Source organism: Saccopteryx leptura, chromosome 1 (genome assembly GCF_036850995.1).
Source record: "Saccopteryx leptura isolate mSacLep1 chromosome 1, mSacLep1_pri_phased_curated, whole genome shotgun sequence".
In the NCBI taxonomy this organism is placed as follows: Eukaryota; Metazoa; Chordata; class Mammalia; order Chiroptera; family Emballonuridae; genus Saccopteryx; species Saccopteryx leptura.
The window spans coordinates 290586621-290604988 of NC_089503.1; the positions used below are offsets into that span (position 1 = coordinate 290586621).

The 18368-nt window shown below is 35.5% G+C and overlaps 1 pseudogene; it reads left to right on the forward strand.

The window, feature by feature from the left end:
* Positions 1–14551: 14551 nt before the first annotated feature.
* On the forward strand, positions 14552–15211 carry LOC136388367 (ubiquitin-conjugating enzyme E2 S pseudogene; annotated as a pseudogene).
* The last annotated feature ends 3157 nt before the right edge of the window (positions 15212–18368 follow it).

Consider the following 18368-nt stretch of genomic DNA (forward strand, 5'->3'; position numbering starts at 1 on the left):
TTTAAGAAGACTGAAATCATATCAAGCACTTTCTCCGATCACAACGGCATGAAACTAGAAATGAATCACAACAGAAAAGCTCAAAAATTCTCAAACACATGGAAACTAAATAGCAGGGTGTTAAATAATGAATGGATTAAGAATGAGATCAAAGAAGAAATAAAAAAATTCCTAGAAACGAATGACAATGAGCATACAACAACTCAAAATTTATGGGACACAGCAAAAGCAGTGCTGAGAGGGAAGTTCATAGCACTACAGGCACACTTTCAGAAGCTAGAAAAAGCTCAAATAAACAACTTAACCCTGCATCTAAAAGAATTAGAAAAAGAACAGCAAGTAAAGCCCAAATGTAGTAGAAGGAAGGAAATAATAAAGATCAGAGCAGAAATAAATGACATAGAGGCTAAAGAAACAATACAGAGGATCAATGAAACTAGGAGCTGGTTCTTTGAAAAGGTAAACAAGATTGATGAACCTTTAAGTAGACTCACCAAGAAAAAGAGAGAGAGGACTCAAATAAATAAAATTAGAAATGAGAGAGGAGAAATAACAACTGACACAACAGAAATACAAAATATTGTAAGAAAATACTATGAAGAACTGCATGCCAAAAAACTAGACAACCTAGATGAAATGGACAAATTCCTTGAAACATACAATCTTCCAAAAATCAATCTGGAAGAATCAGAAAACCTAAACAGACCGATTACACCAAATGAGATCGAAACAGTTATCAAAAACCTCCCAACAAAGAAAAGTCCAGGGCCCGATGGCTTCACAACGGAATTCTACCAAATATTCAAAGAAGAACTAACTCCTATCCTTCTCAAACTATTTCAAAAAATTCAAGAGGAAGGAAGACTTCCAAGCTCCTTTTATGAGGCGAGCATAATTCTGATTCCAAAACCAGGCAAAGACAACACAAAAAAAGAAAATTATAGGCCAATATCTCTGATGAATATAGATTCTAAAATCCTCAACAAAATATTAGCAAACCGGATCCAACAATATATGGAAAAAATCATACACCATGATCAAGTGGGATTTATTCTGGGGAGGCAAGGCTGGTACAATATCCGTAAATCAATCAATGTGATTCATCACATAAACAAAAAGAAGGAGAAAAACCATATGATAATTTCAATAGATGCAGAAAAAGCATTTGATAAAATCCAGCACCCATTCATGATCAAAACTCTCAGCAAAGTGGGAATACAGGGAACATACCTCAACATGATAAAAGCCATCTATGAGAAACCCACAGCCAACATCATACTCAATGGGAAAAAATTAAAAGCAATACCCTTAAGATCAGGAACAAGGCAGGGGTGCCCCCTTTCACCACTCTTATTTAACATAGTCCTGGAAGTCCTAGCCACAGCAATCAGACAAGAAGAAGAAATAAAAGGCATTCAAGTTGGAAAAGAAGAAGTAAAACTATCATTATTTGCATATGATATGATATTGTATATAGAAAACCCTAAAGTCTCAGTCAAAAAACTACTGGACCTGATAAATGAATTCAGCAAAGTGGCAGGATATAAAATCAATACTCAGAAATCAGAAGCATTTTTATACACCAACAATGAACAGTCAGAAAGAGAAATTAAGGAAACAATCCCCTTCACAATTACAACCAAAAAAATAAAGTACCTAGGAGTAAACTTAACCAAGGAGACTAAAGACTTGTACTCGGAAAATTACAAAGCATTGATAAAAGAAATCAAGGAAGATACAAACAAGTGGAAGTATATACCGTGCTCATGGTTAGGAAGAATAAACATCATTAAAATGTCTATATTACCCAAAGCAATCTATAAATTCAATGCAATACCAATTAAAATACTAATGATATAATTCAAAGATATAGAACACATATTCCAAAAATTTATATGGAACCAAAAGAGGACACGAATAGCCTCAGCAATCTTAAAAAAGAAGAATAAAGTGGGAGGTATCACACTTCCTGATATCAAGTTATACTACAAGGCCGTTGTACTCAAAACAGCCTGGTACTGGCATAAGAACAGGCATATAGATCAATGGAACAGAACAGAGAACCCAGAAATAAACCCACAGTTCTATGGACAACTGATATTTGACAAAGGAGGTAAGGAAAATACAATGGAGTAAAGACAGCCTCTTTAACAAATGGTGTTGGGAAAATTGGACAGCTACCTGCAAAAAAATGAAACTAGATCACCAGCTTACACCACTCACAAAAATAAACTCAAAATGGATAAAAGACTTAAATGTAGGCCGTGAAACCATAAGAAGAAAACATAGGTAGTAAGCTCTCCGACATCGCTCGGAGCAATATATTTGATGATTTATCTCCATGGGGAAGTGAAATAAAAGACAGGATAAACAAATGGGACTATATCAAACTAAAAAGCTTTTGCACAGCTAAAGACAACAAGAACAGAATAAAAAGACAAACTACACAATGGGAGAACATATTTGACAATACGTCTGATAAGGGGTTAATAACCAAAATTTATAAAGAACTTGTAAAACTCAACACCAGGAAGACAAACAACCCAATCCAAAAATGGGCAAAAGAGATGAATAGACACTTCTCCAAAGAGGACATACAGATGGCCAATAGGCATATGAAAAAATGCTCAACATCATTAATCATTAGAGAAATGCAAATTAAAACTACAATGAGATATCACCTCACACCAGTCAGAATGGCGCTTATCAACAAAACAACACAGAATAAGTGCTGGTGAGGATGTGGAGAAAAGGGAACCCTCCTGCACTGCTGGTGGGAATGCAGACTGGTGCAGCCACTGTGGAAAACAGTATGGAGATTCCTCAAAAATCTGAAAATTGAACTGCCTTTTGACCCAGCTATCCCACTTTTAGGAATATACCCCAAGGACACCATAGAACAGCTCGAAAAGGAGAAATGCACCCACATGTTTGTGGCAGCATTGTTCACAATAGTGAAGATCTGGAAACAGCCCAAGTGTCCGTCAGAGGACGAGTGGATTAAAAAGCTTTGGTACATATATACTATGGAATACTACTCAGCCATAAGAAATGATGACATCGGATCATTTACAATAACATGGATGGACCTTGACAACATTATACGAAGTGAAATAAGTAAATCAGAAAAAAAAACAACTAAGATGAATCCATACATAGAAGGGACATAAAACTGAGACTCAGAGACATGAACAAGAATGTGATGGCAACAGGGGCGGGAGGTTGGGGGAGGGGGGAGGGGGTGAAGAAGGAGAGAGGGGTTAGGGGAGGGGAGGGGCACAAAGAAAACCAGATAGAAGGTGACAAGACAATTTAACTTTGGGGGAGGGGTATACAGCACAATCAAATGTCAAAATAATCTAGAGATATTTTCTCTCAACATATGTACCCTGATTTATCAATGTCACTGCATTAAATTTAATAAAAAAATATGTGTAAAGAAATAATAAAATGTGGTTAACTGGCAACTTTTCAATTACTAAAAAAAAAAATAATAATAATGGGACATGGAGTAAGGTACCATATTTCTCCATGTAGAAGATGCTCCCATGTATAAGACACACCTTAATTTTGAGGCCTGAAATTTGGAAAAAAAACTATGTTACAAAAAGTTATTGAACTCAAGTTTTATTCATTACATAATTCATACAACTTCTCATCACTGTCAAAACTCCCATCCATTAGCTTGTCCTCATCTGTGTCTAATGACGAATCACTGTCTTCATATATTGCCTTGTCCTCAGTTCCATCTATGGCATTTGAAGTGCTACAACCACTGTGTAAGACATACCCAGTTTTTAGAAACCAAATTTTTGAAAAAAGTATGCATCTTATACATGGGGAAATATGATACTATCTTCTAAATTCTCAGTAAGTTTCTGCTGAGCAAAGAAATGTATAATTGAACATAGGTATTATATCATGATCACTTGACAGACTCAATACTATTTGGTTATTGGTGTTCCCTGCTATGGAAATACTGTTTTTCATATATTCATTCAATACATATTTATTGTTTACCTACTATCTGCTTGAATTATGGGAGATGGTTGGGTTGAAGAAGTGAATATAAGTTGTCGGAGTTATTCTATCAAGAAAGGCAGAGACTAAATAACTAATTGCACACTTAATTATTTCACTACTTTTATAGAAAGTGGTAAAGAATTAAATGAACTATAGGACATCGTGAGAATGTACCTTGGAGAAGACCTAGTATTGAATCAGGTCCTGATGGTAAATAGATGAGTAAGACAATTTTTCTTAGAATATTTCATTAATTACTCAGCAAGATATATAAACATAAATTGCAATGTAATATGATACAAAGACTATCCCATTAAGACTATAAACAATGCTTAAAGGAATCACATTAAAATATTTGTGAGATTCATTTCTTGCATGGATCTGTACAATGTTTTCAAACAGCATTTATTGAATAGACTGTCTTTACCCCATTGTATGTTCTTGCTGCTTTTGTTAAATATTCACTGACCACATAGGTGTGGGTTGATTTCAGGACTCTCTATTCTGTTCCATTAATCTATATGTCTATGTTTATGCTAGTCCCATGCTATTTTGATTGCTATGGCCTTGTAGCAAAGATGGATATCAGGCAGCATGATTCTTCCAACTTTGTTCTTTCTCAAGATTGTTGTGGCTATTCGGGGTCTTTTGTAGTTCCATATAAATTTTTGGAATATCTGTTCTAGATCTGTGAAATACACCATTGATATGTTCATAGAAATCACATTGAATCTATAGATCACTTTGGATAACATGAACATTTTAACAATTTTAATTCTTTCTATTCATAACATGATATATATTTCCACTTGTTTGTATCTCCTTCAATTTCTTTCTTCAATGTGATAATTTTTGAAACATAAACCTTTCTTGGTTAAATAACATAAATATTCATGGTTAAATTTATTTCTAGATACTGTATTTGTTTTAAGCTAAAGAAAAAATAAACAAATGGGACGATATCAGACTAAAAGTTTTTTACATAACAAAGGAAACCATTAACAAAATGGAAAGACAATCCACTGAATGGTAGAGCATATTTGCCAATACATATGATAGGGGATTAATATCCAAAAATTCATAAAGATCAAATAAACAATTCAATTAAAAAATGGGCAAAGGACCTGAATAGATTCTTTTCTAAAGAAGATGTACAAATAGCCAATAGACATATGAGAAGATGATCAACATCACTAATCATCAGAGAATACAAATTAAAACTACAATGAGATATTGAGATATCACCTCACAATTGTCAGAATGGCTATTATCAATAAATCAACAAACAAGTGATGGCAAGGGTGTAGAGAAAAGGAAACTCTTGTGTGCTGTTGGTGGAAATACGGATTGGTGCCACAACTATACCAAAATTAAAAATAAAACTGCCTTTTGACCCACTGTTCCCACTTCTGGGAATATACCCTAAGAAGCCTGAAACACTAATTTGAAAAAATATATGCACCCATATGTTCATTGCAGTGTTATTTACAATAGCCAAGAACTGGAAACAGCCCAAGTGCTTTATCAGTAGATGAATGGACAAAATAAGGTGATATTACTTTTTTGTGACAGCATGATGAACCTGGAAAACTTTATGCTAAATGAAATAAACTAGACAGAGAAAGACAGGTACCATATAATTTTATTCATGTAGAATCTAGTAAACAAAAGAAACTAACAAGCAAAATAAAGACAGACCCTTACATAGAGAACAAACTGACAGTTGCGAAAGGGAGTTGGATAAGAAGATTGAGGGATTAAGCAAAAAAGGACCAAAAAAAAAAAACTTCATGGATATGAACATCACTGTGGTGATTGCCAGGAGTTGGGAGGTAGAGGATGGTATAGGGGGGATTAATGGTGATGAATAAAGACTTGACTTGGGGGGTCATATACAATATGGTGTACAGAGATGTGTTGTAGAATTGGGCACCTGAAACATATAATTATGTTAACCAGTGTTACCCCAATAAATACAATTAAATCTCTAAAAGGATAAAAAATAAAATAATATAAGAGTTATAAAAAGTTATATGAGAAAGTTGAAAAAGAATTTAATAAGGGGGTTTGACTTGGCAATATTAACATGATAATGATTTTCTTCAGGTAGAATAGAAGCTGAAGAAATTTTCTGAAGTAATAGCTTTTTGAAGAAAATTATAAGATTATAATAAAATATTGTGTGTGTTTTTAAAATAATAGTAGGTTCAGTTTTATGAAGAAAGAAATGAGGTATAAAATGACATTAAATAAGCCTACTGATAAAACGTTGTGGTTGGCTTGTACAAAGTGGTTTTCTTGTATTAAGAGTTTGAATGCTATTTTAAAGAGTAATGAATATAATTAACTTTGTACTTCATAAGAGAAGTATGAATCTGCTCAAAGATTACCCTAGGTTAAAGAGGTAAGGCCTTGAAAATGACAATATCAAGCAACATATTTTCACTCCAATTGTTAGAACTTGAGATGATTTTGATATGCAGATGAAGAAGAGAGAAACTTTATCAACTTGACGTTGATAAAGTGATGATTTACATTTGGCATGTTAAGTATGAGTTTACGGCATTGCAATATAGGTGGGATACCCAGTAGACAGTTGAACTAATAAATCTGGTGGTCTGAAAAAAGTTGAAGATGTGGGTAAAGATTTGGGAATCATTACACTATATATGTGATATTTGATATCCTAGGCATTGCTATAATCATGGAAAAAAACAAGTATAAAAGGAAAGGAGATAGCCAACGGTAAGAGCAAGATTGGTGAAGCTCTGGCTGCTACTCTGCACCTCCAGCTGGGTATTATTCATCAGGTATGAGACAATATTGGTTTATTTTCCTACCACCACTTAGCTGAATCTGAGACAATGCTTTGAAATGTTATTTTGACGTTCTATGCTTTACAAATTCTTGAAACATCAAGGAAACATTGTCTTGATTTTTCCTGCTGCATAAATAATGATAGCCTACTTCAAGTGTCAGAAATTTAAAATCTACTTCACAGTTCCTGAGAACATCTTGAACTTCTAGTTTACCTTTATGAAATGTTTAAGCAAACACTACAAATTAGAGCATTTCCCAAGACCACTAATATCTAGGCTGTTAATTATATTTTAAACTAAACAATTCAGTTCCTGATGTTGTAATCCATTAAAAAGGAAAATCACCTTTTCCTTATAAAGGAAAACCTGCTTGACAAGTGAAATCGCCTTTCTTGTTCTCAGATGTTTATCTACTGCAACACTGATTGATTGTTAGAATTGCCAAGAAATTTCTAATCACACAATATCCACCTGTGGATGAGAAACAAACAAACAAAAAGTAACGGGGGAGAAACAGATGGACAATGAAAGGCCAAGCCAATACTTATGATGTGGCTGGCTTTACTGAGTCATTATTTTTATTTTTTCAAATGGGCAAAGTTCAACAGTGTTAAAGATAGAGTTTTATCTTAGATCACTTAGAATCAATGTGTATATTTCCTTTGGCCTAAGCATTCACTACCAATTCTAAATACTCTACTTCACCCAAACAGACAGGCAGACAAATTGAGACAAATGTCAAATGGAGTCTTACCAAATGTTACCCCCAATATAAAACTTCAGACATCTTTAGTTTGACAACTTTTTTCTTTACTAGAGAAACTATCAAAATCTTTGGAGGAAGGACAAATAAGGTAGGGAAAGGATGTATAATAATGATAAAAATATAATGTAGTTTTCATAATTATGTAATTCATTACTGAACCCACCACCCCCCTGGGAATTTCTGTTACCACCCTTGGAGAAATGTGGCCTCAAAAAAAAACCCAAAACATTTGGATGTCAACTAATATTATCCACTCAATACAGAAGAGTTGCATTCACTGGCTCAACAATATTTATTGATATGTGCTTTAGATTTTGTGTGTAGGTAGAAATTAAAAAAATATAGTTTATTTTCTTCAAGAAATGGTGATATAATCAGTGAGATAAGCACAACATCAACTCTGGACCATGTAAATGCAATAATAGAGAAAGATACAATTTAGAAAGTTTTCTACCTGAAGAAGGGCAAGATAAAAAAAGATTGCACCAAAGAGGCTTCACTTGAGAATCATCAAGTTTTAAATTTTATTATTATCTAAAACTCAAAAGCCTTAATAAAATGTTGTACTCATGACTAGGACTATTATTACACATTAACTTGAATAGTTTGGATGATGCAGCAATAAATGAAAGTTGGAAGAAGTTATTAAGCTGTGAGGCCAAAAAAATTGTTTAATTTTGAACATTGACATTTTGCCTGAGGCCAGTCCAAATTTCCTCCTAACTCTGACTTTGTGCATTTGATGATAAATATTAGGTATATAATTTAAATTGCTGTTATCACATGCATGGAACAAGATATGACATTATTCAATAATCTGTCTCAATTGCCATTTCATAGGAAACACAATTAGGTCCTGGCTGTTTGGCTCAGTGGTAGAGTGTTGGCCTGTCTTATGGATGTCCAGGTTCAATTCCCAGTCAGGGCACACAGGAGAAGCGGCCATCTGCTTTTCTACCTTTCCTCCTCTCTCTTCTCTCTTCTCTCTCTCTCTCTCTCTCTCTCTCTCTCTCTTCCCCTAATGCAGCCTTGGCCTGACTGATTCTAGCAAGTTGGCATCAGGAGCTGAGGATGGCTCCATGGCCTCGCTTCAGGTGCTAAAATAGCTTGGTTGCCAAGCAATGGAGCAACAGCTCCAAATGGGCAGAGCATCACCTGATAGGGGGCTTGCCGGGTGAATCCTGGTGGGGCAGATGTGGGAGTCAGTCTCTCTGCCTCCTCGCCTCTCATTTAATAATAATAAAAAACTTTCATAGGTGATCATGAACTTTCAGGGATACCCCTAAGTAATGTCACCAAATTGCTAACTGTGTATAACACATGGGAGCTCATCATTTCCCTCTAGTTTTGGACTCCTGCCAATGCCTATTACCTAAGTATTGCTTGAAAAGGCTTCCAGGTAATTAACTAAGTAAAGATATGAAAAGCAGGAAAATCTGTTTAAAAGTTTTTCATTCACTTAACAAATGACAGTTACTATTTGCCAAACCTTTAAAAAGTCACTAGGAATTCAACAAGTAATTAACAAGTTATATGAGATTCCCACTGTAAGAGATTTTACAAACTAACAGTAGAGACATTTTTCAAAACCAGTTATAATATAGTGTGATCAGTGCCTTGATAGGAGCCGTGCAAGGAGGAGGAGGAGCCCGTAAGCGAGGTGCCTACCACAGATCTGAGCAGCGGGGATGCTCCTCCTTGAAAGTATGATACCTTCTTGTTGAAATACGTACTAGGTCTCAAATGTTATCAGAAGGAAAAAAAAAAAAAGATTTAGAAGGAATAATAAAGAAAAGCATCATATATTTAGCTTTTCTACATGCCAGACACTGTACCAGGTAGTTTCATATACTTTTTCTCCTGCAAATTTAGCTTGGGAAAAGAGAGTAATGAGGAATGTATTGGATTAAATGATAACCAACTCAGATCCATGTGGTTTCAAATATGGGTCAAAGTCCCTAGGTGGAGTCATGGAATCCCAGGAAACAAGACACTGTTGCTTTTTCTAAGAAGTGTTGCCCTGAACTGCTGTCTTTCCAATATAGAAATTTCTTTATTCTTTTGATCTCCTAAATCAGGGTTTTTCAATCTTGGCATTTGGGACTAGATAGTTCTTTTTGTGGGGACTATTCTATGCGTTGTAGGATGTTTAGCAGAATCCTAACCTCTACTTCTAGATGTTAGTACCCCTCCCCCAGTTAAGACTACCAAACATATCTCCAGACATTGTCAAATGTCCTGGGGGGCAAATTATCTCCAGTTGAGAACCCACTAGAACAATGCTTCTCAAAAGATGACATGAGAATAAGATATTAGTGTTGTTGACAAAGTTTGCATCAATCCTTGGGTAACTAAAAAAACCTGACAATAAATTAGGTTCTTCATTCTAAGTTTAGATTATTCCTGGATATTTGATATCAAATGTTCTTTCTTTTCCAGAGTAGTGGTAAAAAAATATATATGGTTGTATTTTTTAATTTTTAATTCCTTATTTGGCAAAATTTTAAAAAAACCAGCTATTTTTTAAAATCACATTTCTAGTTTTTGTTTTGTTATTTTATTGACCTATGAAATTCAAGATATCTTCTGTGGAGAAAACTTAATGACCACATCACAAAAAAGGAAATATTCTTACAGCATCTGGGAAGAAAATATGTGAGCTAATCCTGACTAAATAGGAAATTAGAACCCCACGCATTCTATTTTATCCCCTCTGAAGAACCTCCTCTGTCACTTTTAAATTTATTCTGATGGTAATGATGAAAGTGTTAATTAATCTGGGTTATATCTATTTTAATATAAAGTGAGTATATACTAAAAAATACTTTAAAACCAAAAGAAAGATATCTTAAATAGTAGAATTTCAGGCACAGGCAATTGTAGGGATATTAGGGGCAGAGAGTCTAGCTCAAATTGTACTAATTTGGCTGCAAAAATTAGTCCTATAAAGTAATATAGCTTCCATAGAACTTAAAAGAAAAGTATACCTGCATACTGAGGAAGAAAAATAAATAGAGTTATTGCTTTTTATAATACTTTTTTTGTTTTTTTTTACAGAGACAGAGAGAGAGTCAGAGAAAGGGATAGATAGGGACAGATGACAGGAACGGAGAGAGATGAGAAGCATCAATCATTGTGATACCTTGGTTGTTCATTGATTGCTTTCTCATATGTGCCTTGACCGTGGGCCTTCAGCAGACTGAGTAATCCCTTGCTCAAGCCAGCAACCTTGGGTCCAAGCTGGTAAGCTTTGCTCAAACCAGATGAGTCCACACTCAAGCTGATGACCTTGAGGTCTCGAACCTGGGTCCTCCGCATCCCAATCTGACACTCTGTCCACTGCACCACTACCTGGTCAGGCTCTATAATATTTAAAATTAATATTTTTTGCAAGTTACATGTGCTCTTTTAATAGTTTACAACAGAGATTTGAAACAACATTCATACGGCATGATATTCTTTTAAGATGTTAATATGCTTTTAAGCATTTTAGAAGATGGGATAATATAATCCATCTGTATGAATCAAAGACAGTAACTAGATTTCCAACTCCTGTGGGTGAATCTATCCCCCAAGATCTATGCTACTGCAGATTTTTTTTTTGTATTTTTCTGAAGTGAGAAGGGGGGAGGCAGACAGACAGACTCCTGCAGGCACCTGACTGGGATCCATCCAGAAAGCCCACCAGGGGGCGATGCTCTGCCCAGCTGGGGCGTTGCTCCATTGCAACTGGAGCCATTCTAGTGCCTGAGGCCATGGAGCTGTCTTCACGCCCAGGCCAACTTTGCTCCAATGGAGCCCTGGCTGCGAGAGGGGAAGAGATAGAGAGAAAGGAGAGGGGGAAGGGTGGAGAAGCAGAGGATGCTTCTTCTGTGTGCCCTGGCCAGGAATTAAACCCAGGATTCCCACACACTGGGCTGATGCTCTACCTCTGAGCCAACCAGCCAGGACCTATTGCAGAATTTTTGACAAAGTATGGAAGTTCTGTTTTTGGCTAGTCTATAGTATCATGTTTCTATATTCCTGAGTCTTCTATGTGGTTACTTACCCTTCCCTTCCTATTTCTTCCATGAACAAATATCTGCTATTATCTGTATTGCCAATGTGAGAAGTTGTTGTATGCTCACACAGGAATATCTGGATCAGAGAGAACAGACATTGTGCTTAGAACTCTCCTGAAACCTTCTCACAACCTTGGAGTGATTTCATGTCTAGTTTGCAGAGGCTCAAATTTACAATAACTATTTGGGCAAATGTATAAAAATGCTATGACCATCAGAAGTTTAGGAATCTTTCTTTGGAACACTAAATGAAGAATTACTTACTTCTCTTTCATATCCCTAAAGTCAGGACCACCACAGCTTACAGAGCTTCTTTGTGTGAAGAGAAAAAAATCTCTTTTTGGAGGTGGATCTAGACAGGAACTAAAGCAGGTCAATTTACATTATTTATTTTTATTTAACAGAAAATTCATTGTACACTTTGAATTTTCTATAACTGATATTATAAATGTTCTATTGTCATTAATTTTAATTTTAATATACATTCTATAAATAAAAGTTTGATAAGTTCTTTCAATAAAAATTCTAGAATTCACTGTTTTCTAATCTGATGATTGGTGTCCCTAATTCAGTGTTTTTCTAATTGGGTTTTCTAAATCAAAGTGGATAAGTTTTCTTGGCTAAATATTTTATGTTAAGTTTTATTTATGTGTGCTACAATACATGATTTTTTTAAAAGTATCTTTTCATGAAAATTGTAAAAGAAGTTTTGATATTTTATATAGTATAAATTTCAAAGTGAATATTGGTGTATTAGTTATTTAATCTATATTGCATCGATCATTGTTGGAAACTACTTGCTAAAGACACTTGAAGCTAGAATAATATCTAGTATTATTTAGTTCGTACTAACTGACATCAGTCTGGGTGGTACAAAACCTTTCTACACAAACCGTGGTCCCTATAACCAGTCAGATTGGCTGCTTGTTAGATATTTAGCATCTCAGACTCCATCCAAGATATATTGAATCAGAATCTTTATGAGGATTCTCAGGTGATTTGTGCGCACATAAAAAAAAAAAAGACTGCACTGGTAAGCCATTTGCTCTAACCTTTTGCTTTACCACTGCTTAGCAAAACTACTTCAGACTTCTGGACTTTGTTCCTTTACAAAGCAAGTTTAGAAAAAAGTAATCTTTAAATTCACTTTAAGTTCTGAAATTCATTGTCAAATGTGTAGCAATTTTACATATATTTGAAGAAAGCAAATATGATTTAAATATTCTTTGAATTTTAAAAATTTAAGAAATGATTTGCTCTTGTTTGAAAATAACAAAGGTTTGAAATTGAAATTATTTCCATATGGAATGCTTTATCAAAAACTTAATGCAATTCAGCCTGACCAGGCAGTGGTGCAGTGGATAGGGCATCGGACTGGGATGCAGAGGACCCAGGTTCAAGACCCTGAGGTTGCCAGCTTGAGCGCGGGCTCATCTGGTTTGGGCAAAGCTCACCAGCTTGGAACCAAGGTCGCTGGCTCCAGCAAGGAGTTACTCGGTCTACTGAAGGACCCCGGTCAAGGCACACATGAGAAAGCAATCAATGAACAACTAAGGTGTCGCAACGAAAAACTGATGATTGATGCTTCTTATCTCTCTCTGTTGCTGTCTGTCCCTATCTGTCCCTCTCTCTGACTCTCTCTCTCTGTCTCTGTAAAAAAACCAAAACAAAACAAAAAACCTTAATGCAATTCAAATATTTTATATTATTTAACCTCCCTTGCCTTAATATGTATGCTCATCATCCTTTTCTTTCTTCATAACTGTATGTTTTGAATTATTCATAACATTTTTGTCTTTTAATGATATGAGACAGGTGCATATATTACGTCTAGACAATGTCCTAACAAAAAGGGCACTAAGTACACTGCATGAGAACAGCTCTAAGTTCTGGATCTAGTTCAATTGGCTGGAACATTTCAAGTTGTTACTAGCAGTTTATCTTCAATGCTTGTGCTTTAGAATATATATTTTACTTTAGAAAAAAATGGATATTTTCATTTAGCAAGTAAGTGTGTGCTCTGACTCTTCTAAAAACAGAAACTGGTTATTTGCAGGGGTCTGCCAGGGAAGAGCACAATGCCTGTAACATATTAAGCATGCAGTAAGTATGTGTTAATTGAAAAATGTTAACTTAAAACTATTCCTAGGGAAGGTAAGTCAGCTCAGCCATGGAGTTATAGCCATGATCTCCTGTTCCCTACTTTTCTTATTTGTTCTCATTGTGGCAAACCTTGGAATTATTAAGTATATACACACATGAGTTCCAAGATACTCTTTAGATAAAAATGTTAACAACTTATATTAAAAACAGCCACTTTTATTACAGACACAAAATCTGGAAGTGCCCTCTTTGCATGAGGTCAAGAGGAAGTCTGGAAAACTTGAAGTGTGATGTACATGCTTCAAGACTGTTTCATTTGCTTTTTCCTCTGCATGGAATGCTGTCTTTCATAAATCTTTTTTCTTTTTATTTTTTTTTAATTTAGTCAGAGGAGGGGAGATAGAGACAGACTCCCACATGCTCCCCGACAAAGATCCACCCAGCAAGCCCACTAAGGAACGATGCTCTGCCCGTCTGGGGACCTTGTTCCATTGCAACTGGTGACATTTTTTAGCACATAAAGTGGAGGCCATGGAGCCATCCACAGCACCTGGGGCCAACTCACTATAATCAAGTCATGGCTACAGAAGCAGAGGAGAAGGAAGAGAGAGAGAGAGAGAGAGAGAGAGAGAGAGAGAGAGAGAGAGAGAGAGATAAGTGAGAGGGAGATGGGTGGAGAAGCAGATGGTTGCTTCCCTTGTGTGCTCTGACTGGGAACCTAACCCGGGACACATAAATCTTGACGGTTCACTGCTTCATCAGCTTCAAGTCTTTGTCAAATGTCAACTATTTATTCCACTATGGAGAACCTGCCCCACTATGTCAACCTGGTGTACAAGGAGTTGACGATGTCGACAGCTGACCTGTCCCATGGCATCAAGGTCTTTCCCAAAGAAAAGAAAAGAACCTCACTGACTAGTAGGTCACCATTGAGGGCCCTGAGGGGACTCCATGTGCCAGAGGCCTGCTGGACATAAAACTCCTGCTAAGGAGGGACTTTCCTGCCCTCCTACCCAAGGGCTACTTCCTGACCAACATCTTCCAGCCCAATGTGGACACCAACAATGAAATCTATGTCTACATGCTCTGGGACAGGACAGATGAACTGCACATTTGGTACATGTTGCTAACCACCAAGTGCCTGGTTATCCACCCTAACCCTGAGTCTGCCCTTGTCCAGGTGGCGAGTCCTCTGCTCTTGGGAAACTACTGGAAGTGCCCCTCCCCCAGGCCTCCCTGGACACAGAGATTCACAGCGGCCAGTGAGGCAGCAGCCTTTTCCACCTTCCCGGTGACCACTGGTGTCTGGGAGGAGCTAAGGGACCACGGAAGAGAAGCACGGTGGCAAGAGCGCTAAGAAGCTGGGGGCCAAGAAAAAGACAAGAAGCAGACGCTGCAGCAGCTGTAGTGGGCTCCCCTCCTTTTCCACTGCAACCTGACCTGATCCTTAACTCTGTAAGTTATTTAAATTATGGCTGCGGCCTGACCTGTGGTGGCGCAGTGGATAAAGCGTCGACCTGGAAATTCTGAGGTCGCTAGTTCGAAACCGTGGGCTTGCCTGGTCAAGGCACATATGGGAGTTGATGCTTCCTGCTCCTCCCCCCTTCTCTCTCTCTGTCTCTCTCTCTCTCCCTTTCTCCTTTCTAAAATGAATAAATAAAATAAAATAAAATTATGGCTGTGGTACAAGACAGCATGGAGGCACTGGGACATGAATTTGTTTTTCTAAGTAAAGTTGGAAAAGCAAAAATAAAGGTAAAGTCTTTCTTTACTTCCCTATATAATTGCATTATTCCAGAGTGTGCCCTATTCCTCCTGGTCCCTGCTTTATTTTTCCCAAGGCATTTATCCCTTTAAGACAAAGTATATATACTGATAACATTAACATAGATGATACTTATTTGTAACATTAGTATACATTAAAATAAATAAAATGTGTATTAAATATAAAATATATATTCACTGATTTTTCCACTAAAATAACAGCAAAGGTTTTATATTCCTACCACTTAAAAAATGCCTGGTAGCAAATATGTGCTCAATTAATATTATTAAGAGAATAAATTTAGTAGCTCATCTTGTCCTTTCCCTGCTTCAGTCCTAGAATTCCCATGTTCTGCCTCAGTGTTTTTAAGAGTTTTCCTGCCTGACTCTTCTTCATTGTTTATTTTACCACAACAATTTTAAAATCTGCTTTTTTCCCCAGGATAAAAGAAAATATTTTGTTGCCTGACCTGTGGTGGCACAGTGGATAAAGCATCGACCTGGAAATGCTGAGGTCGCCGGTTCGAAACCCTGGGCTTGCCTGGTCAACGCACATATGGGAGTTGATGCTTCCAGTTCCTCCCCCTCCCCTGTCTCTCCCTCTCCTCTCTAAAATGAATAAATTTAAAAAAATTGTTAAAAAAAGAAAATATTTTGTCAGTTTTATTGTAGTGCATTAGGTTAAAGAAAATTGATATCTTTATAAAATGTCTAGTTTTCCCATTTAATACCTTGCATTTCTGTCTGTTGTTTCAAGTCTCCTTTGTATTCTTCAGGGATATTTTAATGCTTTTGTCACACAATTTTTAATACTTTAAGTTTATTTTGAGTTATTTTATTTTTGTTACTACTAAAATAGTATTGTCTATTATATATAAGTGATATATATATAATTTAATTTTTCATAGAAAAGCTATTGATAACTGAATATTTATTTTATATTTTACTAACTTTTTTTATAGGAACATTTCAAATGATTCTTTTGAGTTTTTCAAGTGTACATAATATTGCCTGAAAATAATGAACGTTTGATATTTTTTACTTCTATTTAGGTAGAAAATACTTCAGATTGTAATTGCAGAAGAAAAAAATTCAGATTTAAATGGTATGCATGAATTTCTCCCTTCCATTTACTTGTTAATTCTTATATTTATTGAGCTTCTGCTATATCTAGACACTGGGAATGATCATTTTAAAAAACAAAGAAAAGAAAGAAATTCTTGTTGGGTTTTGTTTTTTTTTCATGCCTTATGGGAAAATAATGCATTACTCATTGGAAATTAAGATTTGTTGGTATTAACTGACCAGAAAAGGAAGAAAATTCTGTAGTATAAATCCTATTGTCTATATGCCTGTTCTTATGTCAGTACCAGGCTCTTTTGACTACAATGGCCTATTAGTAAAGCTTGATATCAGGTAGTATAATACCTCCCACTTTGTTGTTCATTTTCAAGATTGCTGAGGCTAAAATGGGTTATTTTTTGGTTCTATATAAATTTTTGGAATATTTGTTCTTGATCTGTGAAGTATGTCATTAGTATTTTGATAGTAATTGTGTTAAATCTATAGATATCTTTGGGTAGTATGAACATTTTAATGATGTTAATTCTTCCAATGAACATTTGTATATGCTTCTACTTGTTTGTATCTTCCTCATTTTTTTTCAATGTCCTACAATTTTCTGAGTACAAGTCTTTTACCTCCTTGGTTAAATTCCAAAAGGAACATTGTTTCTTATTTTTGAGATGTAATATATTTAATGGATTAAGTGTTGAACAGCTTGCTATATTTTATAAATGCATCAATGAGTACGGACAATGGAAAGGGATTCACTATCATCTCAACAAATAAATACAATATTTATTAAACAAGATCAACTAACTATAATTTAAATTATGTTTTTAATATTAAAAATATGATGTCTAACAATTATATTAATATAGTAATGAAAATATTTGTGTATAGGTTCACATAGCTGAATAAATTCATTAGGCAATATTTCTAATTATAAGGTATTAGCTAGAGTATGTTACATTTAAAGTGTGGGCTATAGAAACTGACAGGGTTCAAATCTAGGCCTTGTTAAATAACAGAATTCAATCAAGTAAATTTGAAGATCTAATTTACCTTATTAAGCCATTCATGAATTTGGGAGCAAATAGAACAGCACTAAGAAGAGTTGTATAACATGGAAGGTTTTGGAGGAAGAAGAGTGTGGTAAGGGATACATTAGCAAAAGAAAATAAAGGATTATTTTAGATTAGTACATCTTCTTTTGGCTGGAAAGGAAGGCAAGGCAAATGTTTTATCACGCAGATTGCTTCTTCTTATGGGCAATGGAGAAGGCCCACATGACATCTCATCTCATTGGTGTTGACTAGAAAATTCAAGACGGGCTGATTAAGATTATATTTCTGCAAAAGTTTGAAACTGCAATTAAATCAGGTTATTGAATTGGTATCATCGGCTTATAGCACAAGTGATACTGTTTTGAGCCTGTGGTTTTGTTCTAACAGCTCTTACATTTACAGATTGATTAATGTTGAACATGTTGAAACCTCTTGGAAACTAATGTCCACATCTGCAAAATGAGGAAAATAATAGAGTTTTTATAAGGATTAAATGTGTTTTATGAGAACTAAAAGTGTTTAAAATGACCCTTGGCACTTAGTAAGAACTCAATAAATGTTAGGACATATAAAAGGAGGTAAAACATTGGATATAAACAAAATAAAACTCTTTGATCTGGCCTTATGTTTGCTTTTGTAGAATATGGCCATTGTAAAGTACATAAGCTCTATGATTCCTTCTGTGTTTATACATCTTATCTTT